Source organism: Coturnix japonica, chromosome 3 (assembly GCF_054131305.1).
Source record: "Coturnix japonica strain WE chromosome 3, WE-NBRP24, whole genome shotgun sequence".
Lineage (NCBI taxonomy): Eukaryota > Metazoa > Chordata > Aves > Galliformes > Phasianidae > Coturnix > Coturnix japonica.
This window is the reverse complement of record NC_140665.1, coordinates 74,403,187-74,411,146: the sequence shown is the minus strand read 5'-3', so window position 1 is coordinate 74,411,146 and position 7,960 is coordinate 74,403,187. Positions and strand designations below refer to the sequence as shown.

At 40.6% G+C, this 7,960-nt stretch overlaps 1 long non-coding RNA gene across 1 annotated transcript; it reads right to left on the bottom strand.

The window, feature by feature from the left end:
- Positions 1-520: 520 nt before the first annotated feature.
- On the bottom strand, positions 521-1,791 carry LOC146761500 (uncharacterized). Its single transcript, XR_014944193.1, has 2 exons — positions 1,266-1,791; positions 521-1,035 (listed from the first exon to the last, which is right to left on the bottom strand). It is a non-coding gene; the product is annotated as an uncharacterized LOC146761500 (long non-coding RNA).
- Positions 1,792-7,960: the final 6,169 nt, after the last annotated feature.

The window sequence follows — 7,960 nt, the reverse complement described above, 5'->3', positions numbered from 1 at the left end:
AAATAGTGAACATGTATTTCCACAGCTCCCCAAATTCTCTCCAGCTTCTACATACTTTTCCACTTGCTTTTTCTGACAGAAGCTGTTTACAAATTACAGTTTCTATTACTAATACACATGTGCATCTATAGCACTTTGGCCAAAGCAGTGTTCCTGTTTTCACCCAAGAATTTCTTATTTCTTCCCCCTAAATTATGTCCTGCCTGTCCCCCACAGTGTTGAAAGTCAGGTTTATCAAGCAGGGTTCCCTTGATTATAGTGTACATCATCTTTCAAATTGGTAGGTCCAGAGACATTTACAATCAGAAATACCACCTAAGGCCATTATCAGCAGATAAATGCATCTATTTCTGAGTGCTGTGGTCATGTAAAAACCAGGCACGACATCCAAGCTAGAAAACAGTCAAGAAATGTATTGATTTTGATGTACCAAACTTATTAGTGCTTCTGCTTGCAAAGCAGAGGGATGAACAGTTACCCTTAGCTACCCACATGGAAGAAAAAAGACTTTCCTCTTTAATTTTTTTTTTAATTTTTTTTTTTCTTTTATTATTCCCTCCATCTTCAAAGCCTTCATGTAGTAACTGGCTAATGTCCCACATCTGCTTGCCAAGGAAGTTTGAACATATTCCTTAAGATGGCCAAAAAGGTCGTTATAGTTTGAAAGAAAACATTTCTTCTACCCAGGAGCTCAGCACACCATGTCCCCATTTCTCCAGAGTGCTGCCAATAAGGGGAAGTGAGATCTTTTTTCAAGCTCAATAACGAATAGTTTTGTGTGTCTACTACAAAAGATCAGGAAGCCAGAGCCACTTTTTTATTTCACACATGGAGCCAGATTCTCAGCTGGTATATGCTGAAATTGCTCTATTGATGCGAAGAAAAATATACTGATTAACATCAGCCAAATTTCTGCTCCACATATTATGTTTGCAAAGTAAATGGCATAAATCATGGAAATTGTACTTACTTTTTCCATTTTGAGGTATTCTTCCTCAGTGTTCCCTGAGAAAACTTTGTTGCCTTGTTAAGGTGCTGAGGATTCAGTTAACAAAACAAAAAAAATATATAAATGTCAAAATGCATCCACAAAACTTCAAAACTTTTCCAGTACTATTCATCTCTATTACCTTATAGACCAAAGCAATGAATAGTTCCTCATTTCTTCTCCTGTCTATTACTGCTTTAATATGTTAAAATTGTACATAAATGTGCAAGGACAAATGCGTGCACATACATGATGCTCTCTGCATTGTGATACACACCTCTCTTTCTCTCTGGCTTCCAGAGCTCAGGCTACTGGAATTTCCATCAGCTGAGTATATCCAAGTGGCCAGATGATTCATCAGCAGCAAAGGAAAATATCTAAACTTTATCCTTTAGGGAAAGCTATTAGGAGAAAAGTTTGCACATAGGAAAAAAAAAGCCAACAAAAAACAAGGATAACGTTTGCTAAGTTTTATTGAACCTTATTGAACCATCTACATATCTGCAACTCACATATTCAGAAATCTACTTCCATGCAATATTTGGGGATGTGGATGCAGTTTTACAAAAAACTAGTGTTATTTGGTGGTAAATTATTAATGCTATGATTCATTTTTATTTATTTATTTATTTTCAAGTACACATGCAATCGCTGCAACATTTGCAGTGAGTAAACAAGTACTCCCACGCTGTGAGAGAAAATAGGGATATGTTCAAGGTGATAGCACAGCTAGTTTACTTTGAAAGTCAGGTTAAATAAGTGTTTTCTCTGTTTAATAGATATCTGAGATGGCAAAATGAGGGGAAAAGGAAGGGAAGGGAAGGGAAGGGAAGGGAAGGGAAGGGAAGGGAAGGGAAGGGAAGGGAAGGGAAGGGAAGGGAAGGGAAGGGAAGGGAAGGGAAGGGAAGGGAAGGGAAGGGAAGGGAAGGGAAGGGAAGGGAAGGGAAGGGAAGGGAAGGGAAGGGAAGGGAAGGGAAGGGAAGGGAAGGGAAGGGAAGGGAAGGGAAGGGAAATTTTGCTTGCTGTGAACTAAGCAGATCTTATATTTCTAGTTTGCTAAGTAAAAAACATCCAAGTTTCTGGAAGATTTGATCATGAAATAAAAAATTTAGCAGCGTACCCCCACACTCCTATGAATATTTTCTGGAAGAATGGAATCCAGATTATTGCAGGGAAGAATTAGGCTTGTTATAGCTGGAAAACACTTGATAACTGAACTTCTCTGTCACTACAGGTTGGCAAGAAAATCTGTTTCCATCTCTCTCCTGCCATCCAACCTCTATCATCCTAGTATCAATCAATAAATTTGACAACAACAAGATGTCTCATTCTACATTAACCCTCCCCTGTATACCCCAATTGCTGAGCCTATAGCTGGATAAACTGTCTCAGTGAGAATGCAAGACATGCAAGAAGAGAAACCAGCCCTGAATGAGAACCAGGAACTCAGGAGTAACTAGAGGCTGCTGAAGTACCTAATGCATGCAATGCCTTCTATTCACACTGGTCACTTGCCCAGCTTCCCCTGACATCAGTAGGACTCAGAAAGCTCAGTAGTTTTGTACATCCCAACAGGTTCATCTACAGTGATGGCCAGGCTGGGCCTTGCATTTCTGTCACCCAGGTTAGGATTAAATCACAAGCCACAACAGAGCTGGTAAACTGCATCACCTAATGGGAGATCTCCTGCTGGCCTCACTCTTGTACACTTTCATTTGTGCTCAAACAGCTGCATGGGCTCTCAATTGCATGGGTCCATAACAACACTCAGCATGGAACCCAGCTTCTGTGGTGGTTTAAGCCCAGAGCCACATATTTGAAACTCACTGATCCAGATCATTCCCTTCTTTTTCATTCCTCTATCCAGGAGATACTATGTTTGTGGGCTCCATCAGCGCCAAGAGTTTATTTTGCATGTTTGTTCTTCCCCCTCTTTTCCCCTCTCGGTTCTCGTTCTCTTGCTGCTTTCTTATCTGCTGAGCTCAGCAGCCTGGAGCTCACACTTATTTCAGAAGCAGTGCTACAGCATCAGCTTTTTTCTTTTTGTCCTGAGCCTTGAACATCTGTCAACAAACATTGCGGGGGAGTGCTTATTACCGTAACAGGTTGTGTGGAAAAACACAGTACTGCCGTACTCTCCTCCCTGCAATCTTCCTCTGGTTTGATAAATCTGAACTGTCCTTCATTCTAAGACCTATAAAATGGGTAAGCAGGAATCTTTATCAAATCAAAATGAGGGGGAACATTTTAGGGAGTAGGCCACACAGCTGATGGGATTGCATGCCAAATAAAAACACCCCACTCTGTTGGCTAGTTTGAAGGGCAGATATTCTAGCAGCAGGCTGCTGCTATCAAATCTACCAAGACATAACCTCATTTATTAGTCACCATATTGCCACTGATGAGAAAATGAATGGAAATAGTAAAGAAAAGCAAGTTTCTGAAAAGAAGGTCTTGACATAGCTATGTGATGATCCCTTGGGTGTGCGCTGCCAGACTGTGGGGTCAGTTCTTGCCCAATACCTTGTACGTGAGAGACTGCAGTGGAAAAAAACTGCCTTAAAACATCAGTTAACATGCAACAGTCTCACTTCTTTCTTTCATTTACTGTCCCTCTCTAATTAAAGATATTAGGGGCAACAAAACAGAAAGCTGCACAAGTTGGGGTAACCAGGGAAAAAAAAAAACCAACATATATCAGACCTCAGGGGTAGGAGCAACTCTGGATTTTAACTGTAAAGTATTTGACTAAGAATAGTTTATTTAACCTCTAGAACCTTTCATGAAGGTGTTTTGCTGCAGTGAACAAAAAGTAAACATACTTTATTGAAATCATTTATTCTAGTGACTGCCTTTCCTTAGGGTGTAAGTGACCGATAGCCTCCCGGCATCATTTCTTCTACATGCACTCAGAGTTTGCACTTGTGCAGTATGTGTTTAAGATTTGAGAAATTTCACCAAAATCCAGGACCACTACAGCAGGTCCACAAAGTACTTTGTGCTTGCTTCTCTCCACTTTCAGACATGATCCAAAGCACACTGAAATCAGTGTGTGACTTTCCACCCACTCCACTGAGCTTTAGATCAGGATACCCACACCTCTGCCTGTAACTCCCCTGTGAACTCAGCTGTAACCATATCCAAAAGTGGAAATTGATACAGGCACTTGGAGCTTGCCTGATGTTGGCTTAAAGCACTCGTCAGTCACACTGGCATTCAGCTTGTTCTTTATGCTCAGTTTAATGCAGGCCTTGCCACTGGTGGGCTGCTATCAATACATGTTTGCTGTCAGGAACAGTATTAACCGCAGGAGCTGGCTTTTTGAGCTACACAACATCAGCAGGATCAGAGTAGCTCAACAGAGATAAGGACGGCTGCTCCTCGAGGGTACAACAAGACTGGTGGCTATGGGGAAGCAGCAATGGAGAAAGAAGGAAGGAAGGATAAAAGAGGAGGAAAAAGTATTTGTTCCTTTTCTTTCCTATTGCTTTCTGAACATCCTTTTCATAATTGCAGTTCTGTTGTAGCAATGAGGTCCACCCACTCACACTGCTGTGTGTTCCAGTGCCAGAGAAATGCAAGCACGAGTAGGTGATGTATTCATTTTGTGATATTTGTTGTGCCATAAATATGAGGACATCTTCCTGTGTTCTGGGATCAAAGCTGTTCATTTGCTGTTGCTGCTGTATGAGGAAGAAAATGAAAACGGTGGGGAAAATCCAGAGGAAACACATGATGGTATCATCCGTGTGCTGTGCACAGACACTGTTTCTTTCCTGTACCAGAAAACACGATTGTAATTTCAGGTACCAACTTAGACCCAAAACCCTGCTGAAGGTGATGTGTTCAGGCTGTGCAGGTGCTTTCTGGCCTGTGCCCAATGTTGGTAGGAGCTTCTTCCACTCAGGTTGCTCAGACCTGTGCAGAGGCTGGATCCCCATAGCAGCCATCTTCTGGGGCATCATGGTGTTCACATTGCTGAACAGCACAGAACTGGCAGCTCTCGTGCTGTTCCTGGAAGGGTGAGAAGAGCCCTCCTTTATGCCTGCCTTCTCATCACTGCCTCCTCAGGCAGAGCAGAAAAATGTGGCCTCAATTTTTATTTATTTTCCCCGCAAAGCCTTAAATGACGGAAGGGATTTTAGAAAAAGTTAAATTGGAACGGCTCTGAAGGTCTGAATGCTATATCCCATCTTCTTCTCATCCTCAAAAAGATGAGACATGAATTTTTATTTTGTGTGCCAGTGTTAGTTTAATTCAGCAAAAGTTCTTTGGCTGAGTGAAAAATGCAAAATCAGACAGTTTTCTGCATGAGAAAAAAGCGAATCATTGCTGCCTTGATAGCTCATTTCGTTTATTAAAACTGCTGGGCCAAGATTTATTTTTAATGAACTCTGATCAGTCACAGCCAGTGATTTCACAATTCATGTTAGTAATGTAGGCATTCGTTGCACTGCAAACAGCTCATTTGCTTATTTTCTGGAAGATCTTTTTTTTTTCATCTGCATTGAAATTGGTCACACAGGCTTTTATGGGATTTTTCAAGCTAAGTAGTTTTGTTCCCATGGCTAGAGGCCATATGTCAGGACCCTTTATTGTCACTAAAGACAAAAAAAAAAAACAACACTTGCTTTTATTCTGCTAAGGTCTTTCATTTTTTTCCTTTCTTTTTTTAATGTTTACAATGCCTTGACATCCTGTCTCACTAAACCATACTCTGTCCTTCTGCTTTTTCTAATATGCATATGTGTGTAAGCAAAAACAACACACTTTATGGATGGGGAAAGGTAACTCATGAATCAAACTGCACGCCAACAAAGACAGTAATAATGAAGGTTGTAGAAACACATGTCTGCCATTATATCTTATTTATTTATTTATTGAAAAGGAGGTATGAAGTAGAAATCCAAGTGGTTTGACTAAAATTCCTTCAAAGCTTTTCACTGGCATTGGAGTTCTTGGGCTGGCTGTTAGAATGGCAAGCTGTTGTACTGAAGATTGGCAGCACAAAAATGAATCCAATTGCTCTGCTTTTTTTTTTTCTCCATGCTTTTTATTGTTTGTTTTTTCTTTTGTTTGTTTTGTTGTTGGTTTGTTGGGGTTTTTTTGTTTTTTTGGATTTTTTATTAGGTTTTTTTGGTTTTTTTTTTCCTTTCATAAGCATTTTATAGTTTGCAAAAGCAGTAGATGGCTCATCAGGAAATGCACTTCAGGGCAATTACTGCATGCTTCAGGTGGTCTAAGCAAAGCTATAATCAAATGTAAATAGGTAGACTGTTGTGTATTTTGCTTAATGGTATGAGTAATCCCTTCCAAAAAAATAATAATACAAAAAATCAAATAGAGATGTAATTGGCTTGGAGAGAGATGTACTGCAGTCATATCTTCGGCAGACTAATAAATTCTTCGTCCATCTCAGACTATGGAGTCTGGCAGAGGATTTTGTCAGATTTCTTGGTCACAAAATGAGGCAGAACAGTCATACACTGGGGCTCAGGGCTGACACAAGGCCTTTGTCTGGCCAGCAGCACTGCAACTTGAGTGTCACAGCCAAGTCCTTTACTTTCACCCTGTGTTCCCCAGGATCCAAGAGAACGAAACCACTCACTCTAGAGAGTGTTTGCTTTGGTTGTATGAAACAATTTGAAAGCAGCTGCTTGGCAATAACTGAAGAAAGAATGGAGAGATGGCTCCAGCCCAGGAGAGAGTCAAGCCATGCAGTGCTGGCACCAGTGGCCCACTTGGGGCCTACCTCCAGGGACAATCAACATCCCAACAGGGGTGGGCAACTGCAGGACCAATTTGGCCTCACCTTCTCTACTAGGCAAAGAGGGTTTCTCAAAGAGACACCACTGCTTAAAGACAATAGTTATAATACAAAACCTGCACAATTCACTGTTTTGAAAGGATGTTCCAGCCAAACCTCCCCTGCTTCTTTTGACTTGTCTCCTTCTATAATGATGCAGCATCACCTTATCTGAGAAAACATAAAAATCAGATCACGCAATATCAACAACTCCTGTATCTTAATCATTCCCCACATCTTTATTCCTTATTTACTGTCTCAGTGTCCATGCTGAGGAAGTGTTAATCTGCCTGCAGGCAGTAAATATCAAGAACAGCAATGGTATCTAACCATAGAAAAGAAGGGAACTGGACTGACACGTGGGTTGTCCATCTGTTTGTCTGCTTGGAAGCTGGGTCTGTGCCACAGAATTTTAGCCAAGATGTGAATTTGGAGGATGCTGGAAGTTTAATCTCCTCTACCCCCTGAGTTCAATCAAGAACATGTTTGCTTCCCTGTAGGCTTCAGAAATAATAATGTTAAGTGGTTCAGTGAGACAATGAGAAACCACCAGTAATTTGAGTAAACTCTCAGGGAATGTAGCTGCAGCCCTGGCCTCTCTGTGAGGAGCCTGGCTTCAATGAAGCCTCAAGCAGAGATTTGTCCCCTCTGCATCTGAGAAGAAGAGCTAGAGAGACATTCAAAGTGGAGTAAAGTGATGCCACTGAGCTGTTCTTGAGATACAGTCACCTCATTGGTGGCTTCTGACACATTACTGTCTCCTAAAAAATGTGCTCAAATACGGGCTGTGCAGACCTCACCGAGATATTTGGCAGTTTTTAGCTTGTGATGCAGGCTTTATACTAGTTTACATTTATACAATACTACCTGAACATTTGGTTCCTACTACATCATATTAAAAAGAAAATAAAATGTACAAAATAAATAAATAAATAAATTTGAAATACTTCAAATCCCATGAAACACAAATATTTGCACAGCAGAAACTTACTAAATAACTAGATCTATCTATCTAAAACACTAATATTTGCTTTTATGTAGTAGAACATAACACTTCAGGGATCTGGGAAAAAAAGTAACTGTTCACAGCAAAATGTATCGCAAAGCTTGTACAACACAAAATAATGACAGTGTTCTCACATAACAAATCAGACACTCCTCTGTTT